Source organism: Hemiscyllium ocellatum, chromosome 1 (genome assembly GCF_020745735.1).
Source record: "Hemiscyllium ocellatum isolate sHemOce1 chromosome 1, sHemOce1.pat.X.cur, whole genome shotgun sequence".
Taxonomy (NCBI): domain Eukaryota; kingdom Metazoa; phylum Chordata; class Chondrichthyes; order Orectolobiformes; family Hemiscylliidae; genus Hemiscyllium; species Hemiscyllium ocellatum.
Window position 1 is genome coordinate 39,500,908 of NC_083401.1, and position 24,265 is coordinate 39,525,172.

Genomic DNA, 24,265 nt, shown 5'->3' on the forward strand with positions numbered 1-24,265 from the left:
TTAACTCTTCCCATAGCCAAGTATCCTCACTAAAACATGCTATAGAGGTATACAACACAGAAACAGGTCCCTCAGTCCAACTAATCCATGCTAACCAGGTTTCCCAAACTGAACTAATTCCCCAGTTTGTGTTTGGCCTATATCCCTCTAAACCCTTCCTATTCATATGCCCATTCTGATGCCTTTTAAATTTTGTCATTATTCTCTCCTGAACCACTTCCTCTGGCAGCTCATTCCATATATGCATCACCCTGTCTGTGGAAAGGTTGCTCCTCTCACCTTATATCTACAGCCTCCAGTTTTTGCCTCCCTTACTGTGGGGAAAAGACCTTGGCTATTCACCCTACCCATGCCTCCCATGAATTTATAGAACTCTAGAGGTCACCCCTCAGCCTCCTACACTTCAGAGACAAAAATGCCAGCTTATCTAGCCTCTCCTTATAACTCAAACGTTCTTGTCTCAGTAACATTCTTATAAATCTTTTTTGCACTATCTCCAGTTTAACAACATCTTTCCTATAGCACGGCAACATGAATTGTATGCAGGATTCCCAATACATCTTGTACAGCCGTAACATGACATTCCAACCCCTGTACTCAGTGCACTCATCTGCCATTCCTTGGCCCACTGGCCCAGTTGATCAAGCTCCCATTGTACTTTGAGATAATCTTCTTCACTATCCACTACAGCACTAATCTTACTAACTTTGTCTCCTATATTCTCATCCATATAGTTTATATAGATTACACACAACAGTAGACCCAGCACCAATAATTGTGGCACACAGCTGGCCACAGGCCTCCAGTCTGAAAAACAACCCTCCACCATTATCCTCTGACTCTTACTGTCAAGTGAATTTTGTATCCAATTGGCTAGCTCTCCCTTGTCCCACAGGATCTAACCTTATTAACCAGTCTACCATGCGGTACCATGTTGACGGCCTTGCCAAAGTTTAACAATTTTGTCTCCCTCCATTAAACTACCTTTGCAAAATAATACAATGTGACCCTTTCATAAGAAGACAAAAATAAAATGATATTCACCAATGTATAGATAATTGGCTGGCTAATAGGAAACAGAGAGTAAGAATAAGTTGGTCCTTTTCAGATAGGCAGGTGACGAGTGTTTTGGTAGAGGGATCAGTGTTGGGGTCTCAACTCTTTTTACAATTTATATGAATGATTTGGATGAGGGAATTGACGATATGGTAGTTACGTTTGCAGATGACACAAGGATATGTAGAAAATGTGAGATGTGAACAGCAAATTAGGCATCTGTGAAGGGATGTGGAGAGGTTAATTGATTGGGAAAAGATTGGGCAATTGGAGTAAACATGGAAAAGTATGTAATTGTCCATTTTGGCAGCTGTGTAGTGTATGCAATTCTGCAATGCATATTATAGGAGGTTTATGACTGCACTGGAGATGGTGCAGAGGAAATTTACCAGGATGCTACCCGGTAAAGATTTTAGTTATGAAGGAAGGATGGTCTTCGCTAAACCAGAGGGGTACCATTATCCTGAGCTGAAAATGTGTTGCTGGTTAAAGCACAGCAGGTCAGGCAGCATCCAAGGAACAGGAAATTCGACGTTTTGGGCCAGAGCCCTTCATCAGGAATGAGGAGAGGGTGCCAGGCAGGCTAAGATAAAAGGTAGGGAGGAGTGACTTGGGGGAGGGGCGATGGAGATGTGATAGGTGGAAGGAGGTCAAGGTGAGGGTGATAGGCCGGAGTGGGGTGGGGGCGGAGAGGTCAGGAAGAGGATTGCAGGTTAGGAGAGCGGTGCTGAGTTCAAGGGAATCGACTGAGACAAGGTGGGGGAAGGGGAAATGAGGAAACTGGAGAAATCTGAGAAATTTGAACTCAGATTTCTCCAGTTTCCTCATTTCCCCTCCCCCCACCTTGTCTCAGTCGATTCCCTTGAACTCAGCACCGCCCTCCTAACCTGCAATCCTCTTCCTGACCTCTCCGCCCCCACCCCACTCCGGCCTATCACCCTCACCTTGACCTCCTTCCACCTATCACATCTCCATCGCCCCTCCCCCAAGTCCCTCCTCCCTACCTTTTATCTTAGCCTGCCTGGCACCCTCTCCTCATTCCTGATGAAGGGCTCTGGCCCGAAACGTCAAATTTCCTGTTCCTTGGATGCTGCCTGACCTGCTGTGCTTTAAACAGCAACACATTTTCAGCTCTGATCTCCAGCATCTGCAGACCTCACTTTTTACACCATTATCCTGAGGCAAAAATTTACTAATGCTGTTCGGGAAGGTTTAAACTAATTCAGCAGGGGGATGGGAACCTAAATTATTGTTCCAGTATACAGGAGTTTGAGAGTAGTGAGGTCAGAAATAAAGTTTCAAGGTCACAGAGGACACCGGCAAAGAAGAGGTTGATTTACTTCAATATCAGAAACATCCAGAAGAAGGTGGGTGAACTTGCAGCATGGGTTAGTACTGGGATTTCCATGTTGTGGCCATTTCTGAGACATGGATAGAATGGTTGTTGCAGGTTCCGGGATTTAGATGTTTCAGTAAGAACAGAAAAGATGGTAAAAGATGGGGAGGTGTGGTGTTGTTAATCAAGGACAGTATTATGGTGGCAGAAAGGACTTTTGAAGACTCGTTTACTGAAGTAGTATGCGCTGAGGTTAGAAACAGTAAAGGAGAGGTCACCATGTTGGGAGTTTTCTAATAGGCCTCTGAATAATTTCAGAGATGTAGAGGAAAGGATAACAAAGAGGATTTTCAATAGCAGTGAGAGAAAGAGAGAGAGACAGGGTAGTTGCTATGTGGAACTTTAACTTTCCAAATATTGAGCTGGAATACTGTAGTTTGAGTACTTTAAATGGGTCAGACTTTGCCCAATGTATGTAGGAGTGTTTCGTTACACAGTATGCAGACAAGCCAACAAAGGGGCAAGGCCACATTGGATTTGGTACTGAGTACTGAGTAATGAACCTGGCCAGGTGTTAGATTTGGAGGTAGGTGTGCACTTTGGTGATAGTGACCACAATCCGGTTATGTTTACTTTAGCAATGGAAAGGGATACGTATATACTGCAAGGCAAGAGTTATAGCTGGGAGAAAGACAATTATGATGCGATTAGGCAAGATTTAGAATGCATAGAATGGGGATGGAAACTACAGGGGATGGGCACAATTGAGAAGTGGAGCTTATTCAAGGAACAGTTACTGTGTGTCCCTTATAAAGTATGTACCCGTGGGGCGGGGTGGGGCGGGTGTTGTTGAGCGAGGCAGCTGTGGTGCACTAAAGAAGTTGAAGCTCTTGACAAGAGGAAAAAGAAGGCTTATGTTAGGATGAGGTGTGAAGGATCAGTTAGAGCACTTGAGAGTTACAAGTTAGCCAGGAAAGACCTAAAGAGAGAGCTAAGAGGAGTGAGGTAGTGTCGCGAGAAGTCATTTTCAGATAGGACCAAGGAAAACCCCAAGGCTTGCTATAGGTATATCAGGAATAAAAGAATGAATAGAATACGATTAGGGCCAATTAAGGATAGTTGTGGGAAGTTGTGCGTGGAATCCAAGGAGATAGGGAAAGCTCTAAATGAATATTTTTTGTTAATATTCACACTGGAAAGAGATTATCTTGTCGAGAAGAATACTGAGGTACAGACTACTAGGTTAGATGGGATTGAGCTGCACAAGGAGGATGTGTTAGCAATTCTGGAAAGTGTGAAAATATATAAGTCCCCTGGGCCGGATAGGATTTAGCCTATGATTCTCTGGCAACTCAGAGAAGAGATTTCAGAGCCTTTGGCTTTGATCTGTATGTTGTCATTCTCTACAGGAATAGTGCGAGAAGACTGGAAGATCATAAATGTTGTTCCCTTGTTCAAAAAAGGGAGCAGAGACAACCCTGGCAATTATAGACCAGTGAGCCTTACTTTGGTTGGAGGTAAAGCGTTGGAAAAGGTGATAAGAAATAGGATTTATAATCATCTAGAAGGGACTGAGTTGATTAGGGATAGTCAACATGGTTTGGTGAAGGGTAGGTCGTGCCTCACAAATCTTATTGAATTGAGAAGGTGACCAAACAGGTGCATGAAGGTAAAGCAGTTGATGTGGTGTATATGGATTTCAGTAAGGCATTTCATAAGGTTTTCCACCGTAGGCTATTGCATAAAATACGGAGGCATGAGATTGAGGGTGACTTAGCGGTTTGTATCAGAAATTGGCTAGCTGAAAGAAGACAGAGGGTGGTGGTTGATAGGAAATGTTCATCCTGGAGTTCAGTTACGAGTGGTGTACTGCTCGGATCGGTTTTGGATCCACTGTTGTTTGTCATTTTTATAAATGACCTGGATGAGGGTGTAGAAGGATGAGTTAGTAAATTTGAGATGACAGTAAGGTTGGTAGAGTTGTGGATAGTGCCAAAGGATTTTGTGGATTACAGAGGGGCATAGATAAGCTGCAGAGCTGGGGTGAGAGGTGGCAAATGGGGTTTAATGCAGAAAAGTGTGAGGTGATTCACTTTGGAAGGAGCAAGAGGAATAAAGAATGCTGGGCCAATGGCAAGATTCTTCGCAATGTAGATGAACAAAACGATCTCAGTGTGTTTGTACATAAATCCATGAAAGTTGCCACTCAGGTTGATACAGTTGTTAAGAAAGCATACGGTGTGTTAGCTTTTATTAGTAGCGGAATTGAGTTTTGGAGCCATGAGATCATGCTGCAGCTATACAAAACTGTGGTCAGAGAGGCACATACATGTACAGTACGGAAACAGACCCTTCAGTGCAATTCGTCCATGCCGATCAGATATCCCAACCTAATCTAGTTCCACTTGCCAGCACCTGGCCCATATCTATCCAAACCATCTATTCATATACTCATCCTTTTAAATGTTGCAATTGTACCAGCCTCCACCACTTCCTCTGGCAACTCATTCCATAGATGCACCACCTCTGCGTGAAAAAGTTGCCCCTTAGGTCAGTTTTACATCTTTCCCCTCTAAACCTATGCCCTCTAGTTCTGGACTCTCCCACCCCAGGGAAAAGACCTTGTCTATTTACTCTATCCATACTTTTCATAATTTTATAAACCTCTATCTATAAGGTCAACCCTCAGCCTCTGATGCTCCAGGAAAAACAGCCCCAGCTTGTTCAACTCTCCCTATAGCTCAAATCCTCCAATCCTGGCAACATTCTTGTAAATCTTTTTTGAACTCTTTCAAGTTTCACAACATCCTTCTGATAGGAAGACCAGAATTGCATGCTCCAAAAGTGGCCTAACCAATGTTCTGTACAGCTGCAATATGACCTCCCAACTTTATACTCAATACTCTGACCAATAAAGGAAAGTATACCAAATGCTGCCTTTACTATCCTATCTATCTGCGACTCTACTTTCAAGGAGCTATGAACCTGCACTCCAAGATCTCTTTGTTCAGCAACATTCCCTAGGAGCTTACCATAAGTCCTGCTAAAATTTGCTTTCCCAAAATGCAACAGCTCACACTTATCGAAATTAAACTCCATCTGCCACTTCTCAGCCCATTGACCCATCTGATCAATCTGTTCACTATTCACTATTTTGATGTCATCTGCAAACTGACTAACTATACCTCCTATATTCACATCCAAATCATTTGTATAAATGTAGTGGACCCAGCACCGATCCTTGTGGCACTCCACTGGTCACAGGCCTCCAGTCTGAAAAACAACCCTCCACCACCCCATCGTCTATCTTCGAGCCAGTTGTGTTTCCAAATGGCTAGTTCTCCCTTGTAACCTTGCTAACCAGTCTCCCATGGGGAACCTTGTTGAACGCCTTATCAAAGTACATCAATTCTCTTTGTTGCTTCTTCAAAAAACTCAATTAAGTTTGAGAGACATGTATGTACAGTTCTGATCACTGTAATATAGGAAGGATGTGGAAGCTTTGTAAAAGGTTCAGAGGAGATTTACTAGGATGTTGCCCTGATATGGAGGGATAGTATTACGAGAATAGGCTGAGGGACTTCAGCTGTTTTTCATTAGAGAGAAGAAGGTTGTAAGTTTACTTAGTTGAGACATATAAGATGAGCAGAGGGTTAGATCTGGTGGAGGGTGAGAGCCTTTTTCCCCGGATGATGATGGCTAACACAAGGGGACATTGTTTTAAATAGAGGGGTGATAGATATAGGACAGACGTCAGAGTTGTTTCTTTACTCAGAGAGTAGCAGGGGCGGGGAACACACTGCCTGCAACGGTGGTAGACTCGCCAACTTTAAAGACATTTAAATGGTCATTGGCTAGCCATATGGATGAAAATGGAATAGTGTAGGTTAGATGGGCTTCAGATTGGTTTCAGAGATCGGCGCAATATCGAGGACCAAAGGGCCTGTACTGTGCTGTAATGTTCTATGTTCTAGAGACTGGGACTGTTTTCCTTGGAGTTGAGGAGACAGAGTGGACACAACTGAGTTATATAAAATTGTAAGGGGCATTGACAGAGTTGACGGGAAGGAAAATCTCCCCATTGTGGAGGGATCAATAGCTGAGCTCATAGATTTAAGATAAGAGCCGGAGATTTAGAGGGAATGTGAGGAAAAATGCTTTTATCCAGAGGGTGGTGGGAATCTGGAACTCGGAGGCAGAAACCCTGATCACATTTAAGGAGTATTTAGATGTACACTTGCAATGCCAAGGCATACAAGGCAGTGGGTCAAGTGGACTGTGGAAAATGGAATTAGAATAGTTTGGTAGTTGTTTTTGACTGCTACAAATTCAATGGGCCAGAAGAGCATTTTTGTGTGCTGTAGACCTCTAGTAATATGAATAAAAGGGTGAGAGGTTGCATAGCTCTAGGATTCAGAGAGATCTAGGTGTCCTACTGCATGAACCACAGAAGGTTAGTATGCAGGTACTGGAGGAAAACTAATAGAAGGTTATGCTTTATTATGAAGGAATTGAATGCAAGAGTAAGGCTTCAATTATAGAGGGCATTAGTGAGACTGCATGTAGAGTGTGTACAGGTTTTTGCCCGAAACATCAATTTTCCTGCTCCTCGGATGCTGCCTGACCTGCTGTGCTTTTCCAGCACCACTCTAATCTAGACTCTGTGTACAGTACTAGTCACTGTACTTAAGGATGAATATTAATGTGGTGGAGGTAGTTCAAAGCAGATTCACTGGACTGATATTTCAAATGAATGAATTACCTTCTGAGGAAAGGTTAGACAGGCTAGACCTGTATGCTCTTGAATTTAGCAGTCAGAGGCTACTTAAGTGCAACATAAGTGATTCCTGATGAAGGGCTTTTGCCCGAAACGTCGATTTTACTGCTCCTTGGACACTACCTGAACTGCTGTGCTCTTCCAGCACCACTAATACAGAATCTGGTTTCTAGCATTTGCAGTCATTGTTTTTACTTAAGTGAAACATATAAGATCCTGAGGTGTCTTGAGCTGGTGCATGTAGAAAGAATAATTGCTGTCTTGGGAGAATCTAGAATTAGGAGTTATAGTTTAAAGTTGAAGGCCTGCCCATTGAAAACAGGTATGAGGAAACATTTTCTTCTCTCAGAAGTCTTTGGAATTCACTTTCCCAACGATAGTGAATGCAGAATGTTTAAATATTTTAAAGACAGAGGTAAATAGATGCTCAATTACCAAGTCCAATGTTATTTTTCCATGCTTCTAAAAACAATTGCCTATGAGGCAAGGTGCTGTCCAGATATGTGAAGACAGAAGGGAAAATCAGAGGATAGATATAGATATCTACATTTATAAAGAACTGAAAAAAAGTTGCAGATACTGCAAATCAGAAACAAAAACAGAAATTGTTGGAAAAGCTCGGCAGGTTTGGCAGCATCTGTGGACAGAAATGTTTGAGTGACCCTTCCTCAGAACTTTACCCCAGGGTCTGAGGAAGGGTCACTTGACCGGAAACATTAACTCTGATTTCTCTCCACAGATGCTGGCAGACCTGCTGAGTTTTTCCAGCAATTTCTGTTTTTGTTTCAGATATATATTTTAGCTTAGTTCTGTCAAATGTCACTGTTCCCTTTGCAAGTCACAGCTAGGTAACAATAAAGATCATCCAATATTTCAGTCCTTCAGAATCCAATAATTTAGACAGTCAGCTGCTGACTTGTGCAAGTGCTACTTAAGCATCAAAACAATTAATATACACCTCTCACAAGCTTAATACGCTGTACATATACTGCACACCTGCTTGTACCCTCTGCAAATATTTTTAGGACAATAAACAAGTAGCAATTTCATAAAAAAAGTTAGTAAAATTTTTCTTCACCCTTCTTTGTCCAAATTAGAAAAAAAAGTAGGAGAATATTTTTTCAAAGTGATATAAAATTACTGGAATTCAAGAAAAGTCCCATAACATCATGACAAAAGCAAAATACACCAGCCGATACTGGAGGAATAGTCATAATGAACATGAAATGATAACTGTTTTTCCCTCCACAGTTGCTGCTAGACTTGCAGAGCTTTTCAAACACCTTTTACTTTAAAATTATAATTTGTTTAGAAGAAAACGTTACTGAATTATTGTTAAAACTGACCAAAAATGACATTGTAATTCAATGATGAAAGTTGATAATGCAAAGAAATGTGAAACTATTAACCAGTGCCTGAGCTTCAAGCTTCCATTGTATTGATGGTAAGGAGTTTTATGTAGTTTTGCATAGTCAAATGTTGCATTTCCAGGCTTCTGATGAAATGAACAATTTGGTTTGAGTACCACATCGTGAACAGGTTATTTTTCACTTGCGCAGAAGGTTTGAATATACTTTGCTGAAAAGTAAGAATTGATTCCAAAACCCACCATACCAAAATTACTTTCCATCTATCCACAAAGAAATTGTTGGTTTAAGCCAGTGGTGGTTTGTTTTTGCTGTAGTACATTCTGCTTGCCCAATAACCCAGGCCTCAACAATCTGCTATAGTTCTCAACATCCAAGTCTCTGAAATTAATTACTTTCATTGTTCCGATGAAGGGCTTTTGCCCGAAACGTCGATATTGCTGCTTCTCAGATGGCTGCCTACCCTGCTGTGCTTTTCCAACACGACTCTAATCTTGATTCTAATCTCCAGCATCTGCAGTATTCACCTCTGCCTACTTTCATTGTTCTGTTTAAAGCACTGTCTGGCCTTTCTTCACTCTTCTTTAGCACTGTGATCACTGCCTCCTGACCTATCTATTTCTCTAAATCTGGTTAAATATTTCCATTAAGTTAACAAAAGGAACAAAAAATGTACTTAACTTCACCATATGCAAATTTTATATACTTGCTGGTGATTAGATCAACTGTACCTTTCGCAGAGGCTTGGTTACGTGGTGCAAAATTATTAAAATAGAAAGAAGTCTATGGAGTGTCTGATTCTGTAATGTGATAATAAAACAGCATCTTGTGCCCAAATCATTTATCTTGCAAGTAGAATAAAATGTTTGAAATACTACATTGAGTACAACCAAGCATCAAATATTAAAGGATTATGAAGAACTCACAAGCATTTGATCAACGTTATTCCAATTTATGGCTGTTTGAAAATAATCCACCTTTTGATATTCTCCAAGATCAACTGTACTGAAGTGTCCAGAACTACAGGCGGATCTGCACACTCATCTTTGATCACTTCTGCAGGAACAAATTACTTCATCTCTACATCAAATCTGCCATCGCCTCCTGTTGGCTTTATGATGAACAGAGCTGGTTTGGCACATCATTGAGTTGGAATTCTGATGCATGGCTCAATTTATTTTCTACTAAATTGTGAGCCATATTAAATACAGAATTAAATCAAGTTAAATGGGCGGCACGGTGGCACAGTGGTTAGCACTGCTGCCTCACAGCGCCAGGGTCATAGAACATAGAAAAATACAGCGCAGTACAGGCCCTTCGGCCCTCGATGTTGCGCCGACCGAAGCCTACCTAACCTACACTAGCCCAATAACCTCCATATGCTTATCCAATGCCCGCTTAAATGAAGAGGGAGAGTCCACCACTGCTACTGGCAGGGCATTCCATGAACTCACAACCCGCTGAGTAAAGAATCTACCCCTAACATCTGTCCTATACCTACCACCCCTTAATTTAAAGCTGTGTCCCCTAGAAACAGCTGACTCCATTAGCGGAAAAAGGTTCTCACTGTCAACCCTATCTAAACCCCTAATCATCTTGTACACCTCGATCAAGTTACCCCTAAACCTTCTTTTCTCCAATGAGAACAGCCCCAAGTGCCTCAGCCTTTCCTCATACGATCTTCCTACCATGCCAGGCAACATCCTGGTAAACCTCCTCTGCACTCGTTCCAATGCCTCCACATCCTTCCTATAGTATGGCGACCAAAACTGCACACAATACTCCAGATGAGGCCGCACCAGAGTCTTATACAACTGCAACATGACCTCAGGACTCCGGAACTCAATTCCTCTACCAATAAAGCCCAGTACACCATATGCCTTCTTCACAGCACTATTTACCTGGGTGACAACTTTCAAAGATCTGTGTACGTGGACACCAAGATCCCTCTGCTCATCCACACTACCAAGTAGTCTACCATTAGCCCAGTAATCCATCTTCTTGTTACTCCTACCAAAGTGAATGACTTCACACTTAGCTACATTGAACTCCATTTGCCACCTTTCTGCCCACCTCTGCAACTTATCTATGTCCCACTGTAACCTGCCACATCCTTCTTCGCTGTCCACAACTCCACCGACTTTCGTGTCATCCGCAAACTTGCTCACCCAGCTTTCAAGCCCCTCCTCTAGGTCATTTATAAAAATGACAAACAGCAATGGTCCCAAAACAGATCCTTGTGGAACACCGTTAGTAACTGCACTCCAAGATGAACCTATACCATCAACTACTACCCTCTGTCTCCTTCCAGCCAGCCAATTCCTAATCCAAACCTCTAATGCACCTTCAATGCCATACCTCCATAGTTTTTGCATTAGCTTATCATGGGGTACCTTATCGAACGCCTTGCTAAAATCCATATACACCACATCTACTGCTTTACCCTCGTCCACTTCCTTAGTCACCTTCTCAAAGAACTCAATAAGGTTTGTGAGGCACGACCTGCCCTTCACAAAACCATGCTGACTATCTTTGATCACATTATTCCTATCCAGATGTTCATAAATCCTATCCCTTACAATTCTCTCTAAGACTTTGCCCACAACAGAAGTGAGACTCACTGGCCTATAGTTACTAGGGCTATCCCTATTCCCCTTCTTGAACAAGGGGACCACATCGCTATCCTCCAGTCTTCTGGCACTATTCCCGTAGACAACGACAACATAAAAATCAAGGCCAATGGCTCCGCTATCTCCTCCCTAGCTTCCCAGTGGATCCTAGGATAAATGCCATCAGGCCCAGGGGACTTATCTATTTTCATCCTTCCCAGTATTCCCCAGACCTCTTCCCTACATACCTCAAGGCCATCCATTCTAATCACTTGTGACTCAATATTCACATCAGCAACAGTGTCCTGTTCCTGAGTGAATACTGACGAAAAGTATTGATTTAGTGTCTCTCCAATCTCCTCCGCCTCCACGCACAACTTCCCAATACTATCCTTGACTGGACCGATACCTACCCTAGTCATCCTTTTATTCCTGACATACCTATAGAAAGCCTTTGGGTTTTCCCTAATCCTACCAACTAAGGACTTTTCATGTCCCCTTCTCGCTGCTCTTAGCTCTCTCTTTAGATCCTTCCTGGCTACCTTATAACTCCCAATCGCCCCAACTGAACCTTCACGCCTCATCTTTACATAGGCCGCCCTCTTCCCTTTCACAAGGGACTCCAATTCCTTATTAAACCACGGCTTCCTCACAAGACCCTTTACTCCCTGCCTGACTGGTACATACTTATCAAGGACACCCATTAGCTGTTCCTTGAACAATCTCCACATATCATTTGTGTTCTTCCCTTGAAGCCTATTTTTCCAATCCACGCATCCTAAGTCATGCCTCACCGCATCATAATTTTCCTGCCCCCAGCTATAACTGTTGCCCTGCAGTGCACACTTATCCCTCTCCATCACTAGAGTAAAAGTCACCGAGTTGTGGTCACTGTCCCCAAAGTGCTCACCTACCTCCAAGTCTAACACCTGGCCTGGTTCATTACCTAGAACCAAATCCAGTATAGCCTCACCTCTTGTTGGCCTGTCTACGTATTGTGTCAGGAAACTGTCCTGCACACATTGGACAAACACCGACCCATCTAATGAACTCAAGCTATAGCTTTCCCAGTCAATATCTGGAAGTTAAAGTCCCCCATAACAACCACCCTGCTACTTTCACTCTTCTCCTGAATCATCCTCACAATACTTTCCTCTACCTCTCTAGGACTATTAGGAGGCCTGTAGAAAACTCCTAACAGGGTGACCTCACCTTTCCTATTTCTAACCTCAGCCCAAACTACTTCAGATGGCAAGTCTCCCTCCATCGTCCTTTCCACCGCTGTAATACTATCCTTGACAAGCAATGCCACACCTCCCCCTCTTTTACCCCCATCTCTGACCCTACTAAAACATTTAAACCCTGGAACCTGCAACAGCCATTCCTGTCCCTGTTCTACCCATGTCTCTGTAATGGCCACAACATCGAAGTCCCAGGTACCAACCCACGCTGCAAGTTCACCTACCTTATTTCTTATACTTCTGGCATTGAAGTATACACACTTCAAGCCACCTTCCTGTTTACAGGCACCCTCCTTCGAGATCGATGCCATGTTCCTAACCTCCCTACACTCAAGGTCCTGTACCCTAAAGCTACAGTCCAGGTTCCCTTGCCCCTGCAGAGTTAGTTTAAACCCTCCCAAAGAGCACTGGCAAACCTCCCCCCAAGGATACTGGTCCCCCTCAGGTTCAGGTGTAGACCATCCTGTTTATAGAGGTCCCACCTTCCCCAGAAAGAACCTCAGTTGTCCAGAAACCGGAATCCCTCCCTCCTGCATCATCCCTGTAGCCACTGTTCTCTCTCCCTATTCCTCAACTCTCTATCACGCGGCACGGGTAACAAACCAGAGACAACAACTCTGTTCGTTCTAGCTCTGAGCTTCCAACCTAGCTCCCTGAAAGCCTGCCTAACATCTTCACCCCTCTTCCTACCTATGTCGTTGGTGCCAACGTGGACCACGATCTGGGGCTGCTCCCCCTCCCCCTTAAGGACCCGGAAAACACGATCAGAGACATCACGTACCCTTGCACCTGGGAGGCAACATACCAATCGTGAGTCTCTGTCGCCCCCGCAAAACTGCCTATCTGTGCCCCTCACTATTGAATCCCCAATAACTATCACTCTACCTTTCTCCACCCTTCCCTTCTGAGCAACGGGGACAGGCTCCGTGCCAGAGGCCTGAACCTCGTTGCTTACCCCTGGTAAGTCATCCCCCCCACAAGTATCCAAAACGGTATACTTGTTCTTGAGGGGAATGACCGCAGGGGGTCCCTGCACTGGCTGCTTCCTCCCACTCCCCCTCACTGTCACCCATCTCTCTATAACTTTCGGAGTAACTACTTCCCTAAAGCTCTGATCTATGACCACCTCTGCCTCCCGAATGATCCGCAGTTCATCCAACTCCAGCTCCAGTTCCCTAACACAGTCTTGGAGGAGCTGAAGATGGGTGCACTTCTTGCAAGTGTAATCAGCAGGGACGCTAATGGCTTCCCTCACCTCATACATGTTGCAAGAGGAACATTGCACTGCCTTCGCTGCCATCCCTCTAAAAGGTAAACTTTAAAAACTAGACCTAAAAAAACAAACAAGCAAAATGCAGCACTTACCTGCTTACCACAACAGGTCTTATTATTAGGTTAGAGGAGGAGGGCGGGTGGAAGGCTCTACCCCTGTAGTGCCTCGGGTTCCTCGCCTGCGCGCTTTTATAAGAAAAAAAACCTTCCTAGGTAAGCTAGCGCGACACCAGCTTCCGGGTCCGCTAGGCGCTTAAAAAAAACGTTAAATTTTAGCCGTTAAAAAAGCAATAACTGGACTATACCGCGACTTAAAAAAAACACCACCAAGCAGCCGTTACCTGCTCCGTTGAGAGAGTGGGTTCAATTTCAGCCTTGAGCGACTGTGTGGAGTTTGCACATTCTCTCCGTGTTTACGAGGGTTTCCTCCAGGTGCTCCGGTTTCCTCCCACAGTCCAAAGATGTGCAGGTCAGGTGAATTGGCCATTCTAAACTGCCCGTAGGTGCATTCGTCAGAGGGAAGTGGGTCTGGGTGGGTTACTCTTCGGAGGGTTGGTGTGGATTTGCTGGGCCGAAGGGCCTTTTCCACACTGTAGGGAATGTAATTCAATCCAATCTAATTTAATCTAAATGATTAATGTTGATGTTTCATGTCCAGTGACCCTTCTTCAGAACTGTTGAACTTTTCCAGCAATTTCTGTTTTTTTTTATTGCTGACTTACAGTATCCGCAGTTCTTTAGGTTTTTAAATGATCCAATAGTTGACTCAATTCACATGTCTGTCATTAAATGGAGACACATGACATCATGAAGCCAAAAATGTGAAGTGTTTCACACTATCAAGCTTTTATATGTTCATTAATTAATTTTTTGAAAAGTTTGGATGCAAGACAATCCAGTTTAGTTACTGTGCTCAATTTCAATGTGATAGCAAACTGATTTTGATATTCGTGCAACAAGGTTAATGATTTGTCAAATTGCAAAAATGAGAATTTTAAAATATAATAGATTAAATATAAATGCCTAAAAGATGATAAATTATAAGAATTAAATAAAAGTGCTGAGGCAGGTGAAGCATTGGAGTATGTGGTGTAGTGGTTTAAAATCCTTCGATAAAGTGGGGTCAGATTATATTGTTTGAGCAATGCAAAACCAACAATTGTCTGAACTGCATAATTTTCTTCCCTTTCTGCGATGCTGAGTGCCAGGGCGCCTCATCCAACATTGTGTGTGTGTGTGTGTGTGTGTGTGTGTGTCAGTGTTCCCAAATGCTGGCAAAATGCACTAGATAGCCTTACTATCCAGGTATTCTTGCCAAAAATTGCCCTTTGTCCAAAACACAATAATGATAACATAATTTTTATCACCATTTTACAACTTAGTCTCTCTCCATTTACCTCTATCTAGAATCTAGCAAATGATGACAGGAATAGATAATGAGAGAGAGAGAGAACGTAATGAGAGCAATAAGAACAAGTGACATGAAAACAGATTGTAAAAATGTTTATCTAGATGCAAGAGATTAGTAAAAGTACATGTAAATCCCTTACAAATTAGCCTTTGTACCTGCTGTCTTATAATGGGTTGCTCCCAGCAAGCCAACTAATTTTTAACCATTTACACATCTCTTTCGTACCCTACCTGGCATTTATCTTTCTTTTGGCTTATCGTCAGCAATCTCTTTGTTTGCCTATCTCCTTTCTCTCTCTTGCTCTGGGCCCCAATTCCCCAAATATTTACTAATCCCACCCCATCATCAGCATAAATGTCACCCTTTCCCAGCTATTTCAATTCTGAAGAAAGGTCACTGGACTTGAAACGCTAACTGTTTTTCGCTCTACAGATGCTGTCAGACCTGCTGAGTTTCTCCAGCAATTTCACCTCCTCATATCCTCACCATTAATATGCCTCTAATTCCTTATACAATGCTACTATCCTGCAGCCAACCTAGAATAACTCTTCTTTAATTCACATATAATGACATTTTTAAACTCCTAAAAGTCTCATGGTTCATGACAATACTTCTTTAACTGTTAGTATGTTCATCAAATCCTACAACTTTGATGCTTATTTCTGGTAAAACTTTTTATTCCATCCTATTTTGATATAATCCCTGCCTCACTTTCTCCAGTCCAAACAGCACAAACATGGCTGCAGGATATCCAGGGACGGGAACTGAACTTTCAGCGGTATTCAGTATTTAGGAAGGACAGACAGAAAAGGCAGTGGAGTTGCATTAAAGACATAAACACAATACCGAGGGAAGATATTACGTCAGACAAGGTAGAATCTACGTGGATAGAATTGTGAAATACTAAGGGATGTTGGTCAGAACCCACCGTTGGCATCTACAAAGTCAGAGCGTTGTACAGCATAGAAACAGACCTTTGGTTCAACTCGTCCATGCCCTCCAGATATCCTAAATTAATCTAGTCCCATTTGCCAGCATTTGGCCCATATCCCTCTAAATTCCTCCTGCCCCCATCCAGATGCCTTTTAAATGGTGCAATTATATCAGCCTCCAAAACTTATTTTCATTCCATACATATCCCACCATCCGTGTAAAAACATTTCCCCTTAGGTTCCTTTTATATCTTTCCCCTCTCACATTAAACCGATGTCCTTTAGTTTTGGGCTCTGGGGAAAAGACCTTGACTGTTCACCCTATCCATGCCAGTTCTGAGAAAAACTTCTGTCAACAATTTTGCCAAACTATCATCAATGGATAAAATAAATGGATTTTGCTCCTTACCCCTGAGGTTAACTGAGTGAGATCCATACCTAAACTTAGCTCTTCATTTGCCTTGGGAACAATTATTAACCCTGGAGTTCCAGTGAATCAGTTCTATCACTGGTGATATGTTCCTGCTTTCAGACATGCAGTCTAACTGAAATCTTTCTTTTCCAAAGGATAAGGGATGTTGGAGTGAATAAGCAGTTAGTTATAGGATCTTCTTGCAGAGGAATGTATTACTCCTATTTCAATTTGTCCAAACCTTTGAACGGCTTTGAAAATAGTGACAAAATTCTGAGTTTATACTGTACTGCAGTACAGAATACACTTACTCCAACAGACCTGGGCAAATACAGGTTTCTGCTCAACAACAAGATATACTGAATCTTTAGTATATATTAGCGTTCAACTAAAATATCATCCACTGTGAGTAAGTCTTAGTAGATTAGCACATGCAACTGATAGATGAGTGCACTTTGAACCCTGGTGTTTTATTTAGCTGATCAAATTCTCATAGCTTATCTTGATTGAGGTCTATCTACCAGCACTGAAACAGCTGCTCTGGTGTCACACTCAAATTTTGTTCCAAAGCCTTATGTCTTCAGTTTCTGGCCTGTATTCATTCTGAGTCAAGAGTCTGGTGTTGGAAAAACACAGCAGGTCAGGCAGCATCCGAGGAGCAGGAGAATCGAAGTTTTAGGCATAAGTCTTTCATCAGGAAAGCCTCCTCAATTCTCCTGCTCTTCAGTCTGACCTGCTGTGCTTTTCCAGCACCATACCCTTGACGCTGATCTCCAGCATCTACAGTCCTCACTATCTCCTAGTATCTGTTTTGACTCTGAACCTCACCTAGGATTATTGTTTTCACCTTTTCTTCTGTATCATTTAATGCTTGAACTCTTTTCCATCTTGATTTCCATTTATCTGAAAATTTTCCTTTTACAGTAACTTCTCTTTATTTTTGAGGTGATGAAGATGCTGTTAACCTACGATGTTTTCAAAACTGTCCCACTGGCCAGACTTATGCTACTGAGATTCCCCTATGAATTTTCATTGAGATTCTGTTACAGTCACATTTTGTACAACCTAATATAATCAATGACATTGCCACAAGGGCAGGAATCATTCTGTTGAGTTTTCTAAAGGATGACAACAACATTGTGGGACCAATCCACTTGTCCATGTCAGAAGAATTGTAAATATTTCCTCAAGTACTGACCAACTTTGGGCCTAATTTCTGCCTATGTAGGCTATTGGATTCAATTGGTCTGTTCCAATGTTAGAGTCTCCTTGCATTAAAAAAAACTTATAACTTTCGATCCTTCACACCACCAACAATATGACCTCTAATTGATCCTTCAACAAGCCATACGACAAAAGTCTGATAGACAACAGGGAAGGCTGAGGGACTTGAGGCTGTTTTTGTTAGAGAGAAGGTTGAGAGGTGACTTAATTGAGACATATACGATAATCAGAGGGTTAGATAGGGTGGACAGTGAGAGTCTTTTTCCTCAGATGGTGATGGCTAGTATGAGGAGATATAGCTTTAAATTGAGGGGTGATAGACATAGGATGTCAGAGGTAGTTTCTTTACACAGAGAGTAGTAGGGGTGCAGAATGCACTGCCTGCAACAGTGGTAGACTCACCAACTTTAAGGGCATTTAAATGGCCATTGGATAGACATATGGATGAAAATGGAATAGTGTAGGATAGATAGATTTCAGATTGGTTCCACAGTTTGGTGCAACATTGAGGGCTGAAGGGCCTGTACTGCACTGTAATGTTCTAATGTTCTGCTAACAAGACTTCTATTAATTCTCCTAAACTGTGGCATTGCTGATAAAATCTGCCCCATTCTATTGTCAAGTGCTAAATCTTATCATATTTTGGCTGTCAATTTTGTTGCATTTCACAGAGGGTTTCTCTGAGATCCAGCAAGATCTCTCACCAAATTATGCAGGTGGGACTAGTTTGGGTTGAGATATCTGGTCGGCATGAATGGGTTAGACTGAAGGGTCTGTCTCCATGCTGTACATCTCTATGACTCTATACCAAACCCAGCTCATTAAATACCTAGTCTGCCCCTTTGGTGATGCTCTGGTCCCATGCTACCTCAATTCTATCACTTAGCATAACTAGAAGAACTCACCACTGCAGAGATATCCCAGACTAGACAGACAGTCATTTAAAGGGCCATTGTGCACCCGACATTCAATGTCAGTCCAGAGATGCTCTGCAGGATGACTGACATTTGCCCTAGACATGGCAATTAAGGGGAAATTAGCACTTCATTTTGTGAACAGGGACCTGGAGGTCCTCAGGTTGGGTGATGCAGAAGAGGGCTGTTCTCTTATGTCAGGATTGGCAGTGGAGGTCATGACACAAGACCCTGCCAACCTGAACCAAGGTTGCCACCTGGGGTCAGTGTGGTTGTTGCCATCTGGAGGAATGCACAGCAACATAGGATGAAGGTTAATGACCTTCTTCACTCTGCAAGAGCAAGAGGCATCATGTTCTTTTTGCTACCTCACACTAACTTTAATCACTGCTACAGCACACACCTCCCACCAAAAGCTCATGCTCTACTATATTCAATCAACATTTTCCCCTCACACTTTCTCATCCACGCTAACATCCATCACAATCAACTTTGCTTTTCCCTCTGTGCTGCCTACTCACTCACGAGATAAATTGCCACTTTCTCCCACTTTCACAACTAACAGCTATGCTAACATTTCACCCTAATTTCCCTCTCTTTCATTCCAGGAGAAAACTACACCAACAATAATCAGAATGGATGTGTGCTGCCCAACTTCCAGCTCCACCCCCCACTCCAGGGAGGAGAGGATCTACATTTAAAAAATATAGAAACAGCTCCATATCCATGCACATATAGTTGGTCCATACATATTCTAAGCATTCCATGTAAAGGTGGATGTGCACCTTTATTAAAAGAATCTTTTAAACTGCAGGGAAGTGGTGGCAAAGACATTCCATTACTTGAGTGACAAGGAAACTGGCACCCAGGTGACATACGGCTTAAGTTTTGCTTACCTACTTTTTAACCACTGGCAGAAAATGTTCCACACTATAAATATGATTCTAAAAGTAGGAGAATAAAAGCCTATACAAAATTGTATTTTAAAAAGAACATTATCTAAGAAGACTGGTACAATTGCATGATTCAAAAAGCATCCGGATGGGTACATGATAGGAAGGGTTAGGGGGATATGGGCCAAAGTTGGCAAATGGGACTGGATTATTTTAGGACAGCTGGTCGACATGGACGAGTTGGACTGAAGGTTCTGTTTCCATGCTATACATCTCTATGACTCTAATTGATTAGCATGCTAGAATTTACAACACAGAATGAGACCATTTGACCCATCATTTGTGTAACAGCTCCCAAAAAGCTAAGCAGCTGGTCCCATTCTCTAGCCATATCTGCGTAGCATTCTAAATTCATCCTTTCCAAATATATATCTAGCTCTCTTTTGAAATGGAATGGAATCCACCTTCACCAGTCTCCCAGGCAGCACATTCCAAATCCAAACAACTGAGTTTGTCCTCATTTCAGTCCTAGCTCTCTTGTTGCCTATCTTGAATTTGTGACCTCCAGTTACTGACATATCAACCAATAGAAATCAAATATCTTTCTTTATCCTGTCAAAATTGCTCATTTTTTTGAACACCCGAATAAGGTCGCCTCTTAATCTCTGATCCAAGGAGAATATGCCGAATTTCTCCAATCTTTCCTTGTATCTAAATTCTCTCATTCTTGGTACCATTTTTGTGAATCTCCTTTGAACTCACTCTGGGGCTTTAACATATTTCATTAAAATAAGGCGCTCTGAACTGAACGCAATACTTCAAAAGGTGGCCTGACCAATGATTTGTAGAGGTCATAGAGTCACAGATGTATAGCACAGAAGCAGACCCTTTGGTTCAACTCGTCCACGTCGACCAGACATCCCAACCTAATCTAGTCCCATTTGCCAGGACCTGACCCATATCCCTCTAAACCCTTCCTACTAATATACACCGCCAGATGCATTTACAATGTTGCAATTGTACCAGCCTCCACCATTTCCTATGGCAGCTTATTCCATACATGCACCACCCTCTGCATGAAAAAGTTGCCCCTTAGGTCTCTTTTATATCTTTCCCCTCTCACTCTAAACATATGCCCACTAATTCTGGATGCCCCTACCCCAGGGAAAAGACCTTGTCTATTTATTATATCCATGCCCTGATGACTTTATAAACCTCCATGAGGTCACCTCTCAGCCTTCGATGTTCCAGGGAAATCAGCCCCAGCCTATTCAGCTCAAAACCTGCAACCTTGGTAACATCCTTGTAAATCTTTTCTGAACCCTTTCAAGTTTCATAATATCCTTCCGATAGGAGACCACAATTGCACACAATATTCCAAAAGAGGCCTAAGCAACGTGCTGGAGAGCCACGACATGATCTCACAATCTTATACTCAATGCTTTGACCATAACCAATTCCTTCTTCACTAACCTATCTACCTGCAACTCTACTTTCAAGGAACAATGAACCTGTACTCCAAGGCTTCTTTGTTCAGCAACACTCCCTAGGAACTTACCATTAAGTGTAGAAGTCCTGCTAAGATTTACTTTCCCGAAATGCAGTACCTTACATTTGACAAATTTAAATCCATCTGCCACTTCTCAGCCCGTTGGCCCATCTAGATTAGATTAGATTCCCTGCTGTGTGAAAACAGGCCCTTCGGCCCAACAAGTCCACACCGACACTCCAAAGAATAACTCACCCACACCCGTTCCCTCTGACTAATGCACCTAACACTATGGGCAATTTAGCATGGCCAATTCACTGACTTGCACAGCTTTAGACTGTGGGAGGAAACAGGAGCACCTGGAGGAAACCTATGCAGACACAGGGAGAATGTGCAAACTCCACACAGACAGTCACCCGAGGTTGGAATTGAACCAGGTCCTAATCACTGAGCCACCCCCAAGATCAAAATCCCATTGTAATGTGAGGTAACCTTCTTCGCTGTCCACTACAGCTCCAATTTTGATGTCATCTGCAAACTTACTAATGATACATCCTATTTTAACATCGAAATCATTTATATACATGACGAAAAGTAGTGGACCCAGCACCGATCCCAGTGGCACTCCACTGGTCACAAGGTCTCCAGTCTGAAAAACAATCGTCCACCATCACCCTCTTTCTTCTACCTTCGAGCCAGTTCTGTATCCAAGTGGCTAGTTCTCCCTGTAATTCATGAGATCTAACCTTGCTCATCAGTTTCCCATGGGGAACTTTGTCGAATGCCTTACTGAAGTTCATAGATCACATCTACCGCTCTGCCCTAATCAATCCTCTTTGTTCCTTATTCAAAAAACTCAATCAAGTTTGAGAGATATGATTTCCCATGCACAAAGCTATATTGACTATCCCTAGTCAGCCCTCTCTTTTTAAAATACGTGCAAATTCTGTCCCTCAGGATTCCCTCCAACAACTTGCCCGCCACCGACGTCAGGCTCACCGGTCTATAGTTCCCTGGCTTGTCCTTACCACCCTGCTTAAACGTAAGCCAACCTCCAGTCTTCTGGCACCTCACCTGTGACTATTGATGATACAAATACCTCAGGAAGAGGCCCAGCAGTCACTTCCCTAACTTCCCACAGGCTTCGAAGGTATACCTGATCAGGTCCTGGGGATTTATCCAACTTTATGCATTTCAAGACATCCAGCACTTCCTCCTCTGTAATATGGACATTTTTCATGATGTCACCATCTATTTTCCTACATTCTATATCTTCCATGTCCTTCTCCACAGTAAACACTCGGTTAGTATCTGCCCCATCTCCTGCAGTTCCACACAAAGTCTGCCTTGCTGATCTTTGAGGGGTCTTATTGTCTCCCTAGTTACCCTTTTGCCCTTAAGGTATCCTTTTTGCCCTCCTGATTTCCCTCGTAAGTATACACCTTTATACTTTTATAAGGATTTCACTCGATCTATCCTGTCTATACCTGACATATGCTTCCTTGTTTTCTTAACTAAACCCTCAATTTCTTTAGTCATTCAGCATTCCTTACACCTACCGGCTTTTCTTTCACTTTAACAGGAATATACTATCTCTGGACTCTCATTATTTAATTTCTGAAGGCTTCCCATTTTCCAGCCGTACCTTTACCTGCGAACATCCATCTCCAATCATGTTTTGAAAGTTCTTGCCTAATACCGTAAAAATTACCCTTCCTCTAATTTAGTACTTCAATTTTTAGATCTGGTCTATCCTATTCCATCACTATTTTAAAATTAATAAAATTATGGTCACTGGCCCCAAATGGTTCCCCACTGGCACTTCAGCAACCTGCCCTGCCTTATTTCCCAAGAGTAGGTCAAGTTTTGCACCTTCTCTCATAGGTACTGAATCAGAAAATTTTCTTGTACACACTTAACAAATTCCTCTCCATCAAAACCCTTAACACAATGATAGTCTCAGTCTATGTTTGGAAAGTTAAAATCCCCTATCATAACCACCCTATTATTCTTACAGATAACTGAGATCTCCTTACAAATCTGTTTTATCAATTTCCTGCTGACTATTAGGAGGTCTATAATACAATCCCAATAATGTGACCATTCCTTTCTTATTTCTCAGTTCCACCCAAAAAACTTTCCTCGATGTATTTCTGGGAATATCCTCCCTGAGTACAAGAGTAATGCCACTCCCCCTCCCCCCTTGCCTGTCTTTCTATCCTGCCTATAGCATTTGTATCCTGGAACATTAAGCTGTCAGCCCTGTCCATCCCTGAGCCACGTTTCTGCAATTGCTATGATATCCCAGTCCCACGTTCCTAACTATGCTGTGAGTTCATCTGCCTTCCCTCTTTGGCCTCTCACATTGAAATAAATGCAGTTTAATTTATTAGTCCTACCTTACTCTCTGCTTTGTTTTTGCCTGCCCTGACTGTTTGACTCACTTCTTTTCTCAACTGTACCAGTCTCAGATATCTCCCTGGGTCCCACCACCCCCTTTTCCCACCCATCCCTTACTAGTTTAAATCCTCCTGAGCAGCAGTAGCAAATCTCCCTGCCAGTATATTAGTCCCCTTCCAATTCAGGAGAAATCCGTCCTTCCTGTAAAGGTCACTTCTACCCTAGAAGAGATTCCAATGATCCAAAAATGTCAATCCTTCTCCCATACACCAGCCCCTCAGTTATGCATTCATCTGCGCTATCCTCCTATTCCTACTCTCACTAGCTCGTACCACATATCACTCTACTAAAGGTCATTTTGCAACTTCCAATCTACAGACCCAGAAAATAGCATCGTCTTATTGCTCTACAAAACACTGCTCAAGGCTAACTTAATACTTATGGCTTACATTTTTAAAATGTAATCAAGAGACTGATCCCAATAAAAACATATAATCAAGAAAGAACCCACTCTACTCAATATTGTAGATTTACAGCAAGGCTACACTTAAAATTATTCAGTTACCTGTTTCTGCACAATGACCTCTTCCAAACAGGTCCCTCCAAGATCAGTTGTGAATTTTGCTGCTTGTTAAGTTTTCCTAGACACACTCCGATGTCCAGCTATACATGAATTAAAACAGCAAAGGCAATAAGTGTGCAGATTCACTGCTGTATCAGTTGGCAGGGTAGGTTTCTTTCTCTCTCTCCCTCACAGACCATGTGCTTGCTACCTTTATCTGTCTTTCTCCTTTTAAATGTGCTTTGTTTTGACTTTCTTTTTCAAAGGTGTAGCATCACTTTCTGGCTTTTAAACTCTATACCTCAATTTGTAAATCAGGTTATAAATCTGGCTAAGCACAAAGTTATTGATACTGAATGCAAGCAGAATT

General features: G+C 42.5%; 1 protein-coding gene across 5 annotated transcripts in view; it reads right to left on the reverse strand.

The window, feature by feature from the left end:
• The window catches only part of LOC132830170 (zinc finger and BTB domain-containing protein 7C), a 243,471-nt gene that overhangs the window by 127,594 nt on the left and 91,612 nt on the right, over nucleotides 1-24,265 (reverse strand). Inside the window, exon 3 of one of the 5 annotated variants that reach the window (XM_060847898.1) lies at nucleotides 23,899-23,996. The exons of the other annotated variants lie outside the window; for them this stretch is intronic. The gene's annotated coding sequence lies outside the window, so the exon portion shown is untranslated. The remainder of the gene's footprint in view (nucleotides 1-23,898; nucleotides 23,997-24,265) is intronic. 5 annotated transcript variants of the gene reach the window in all.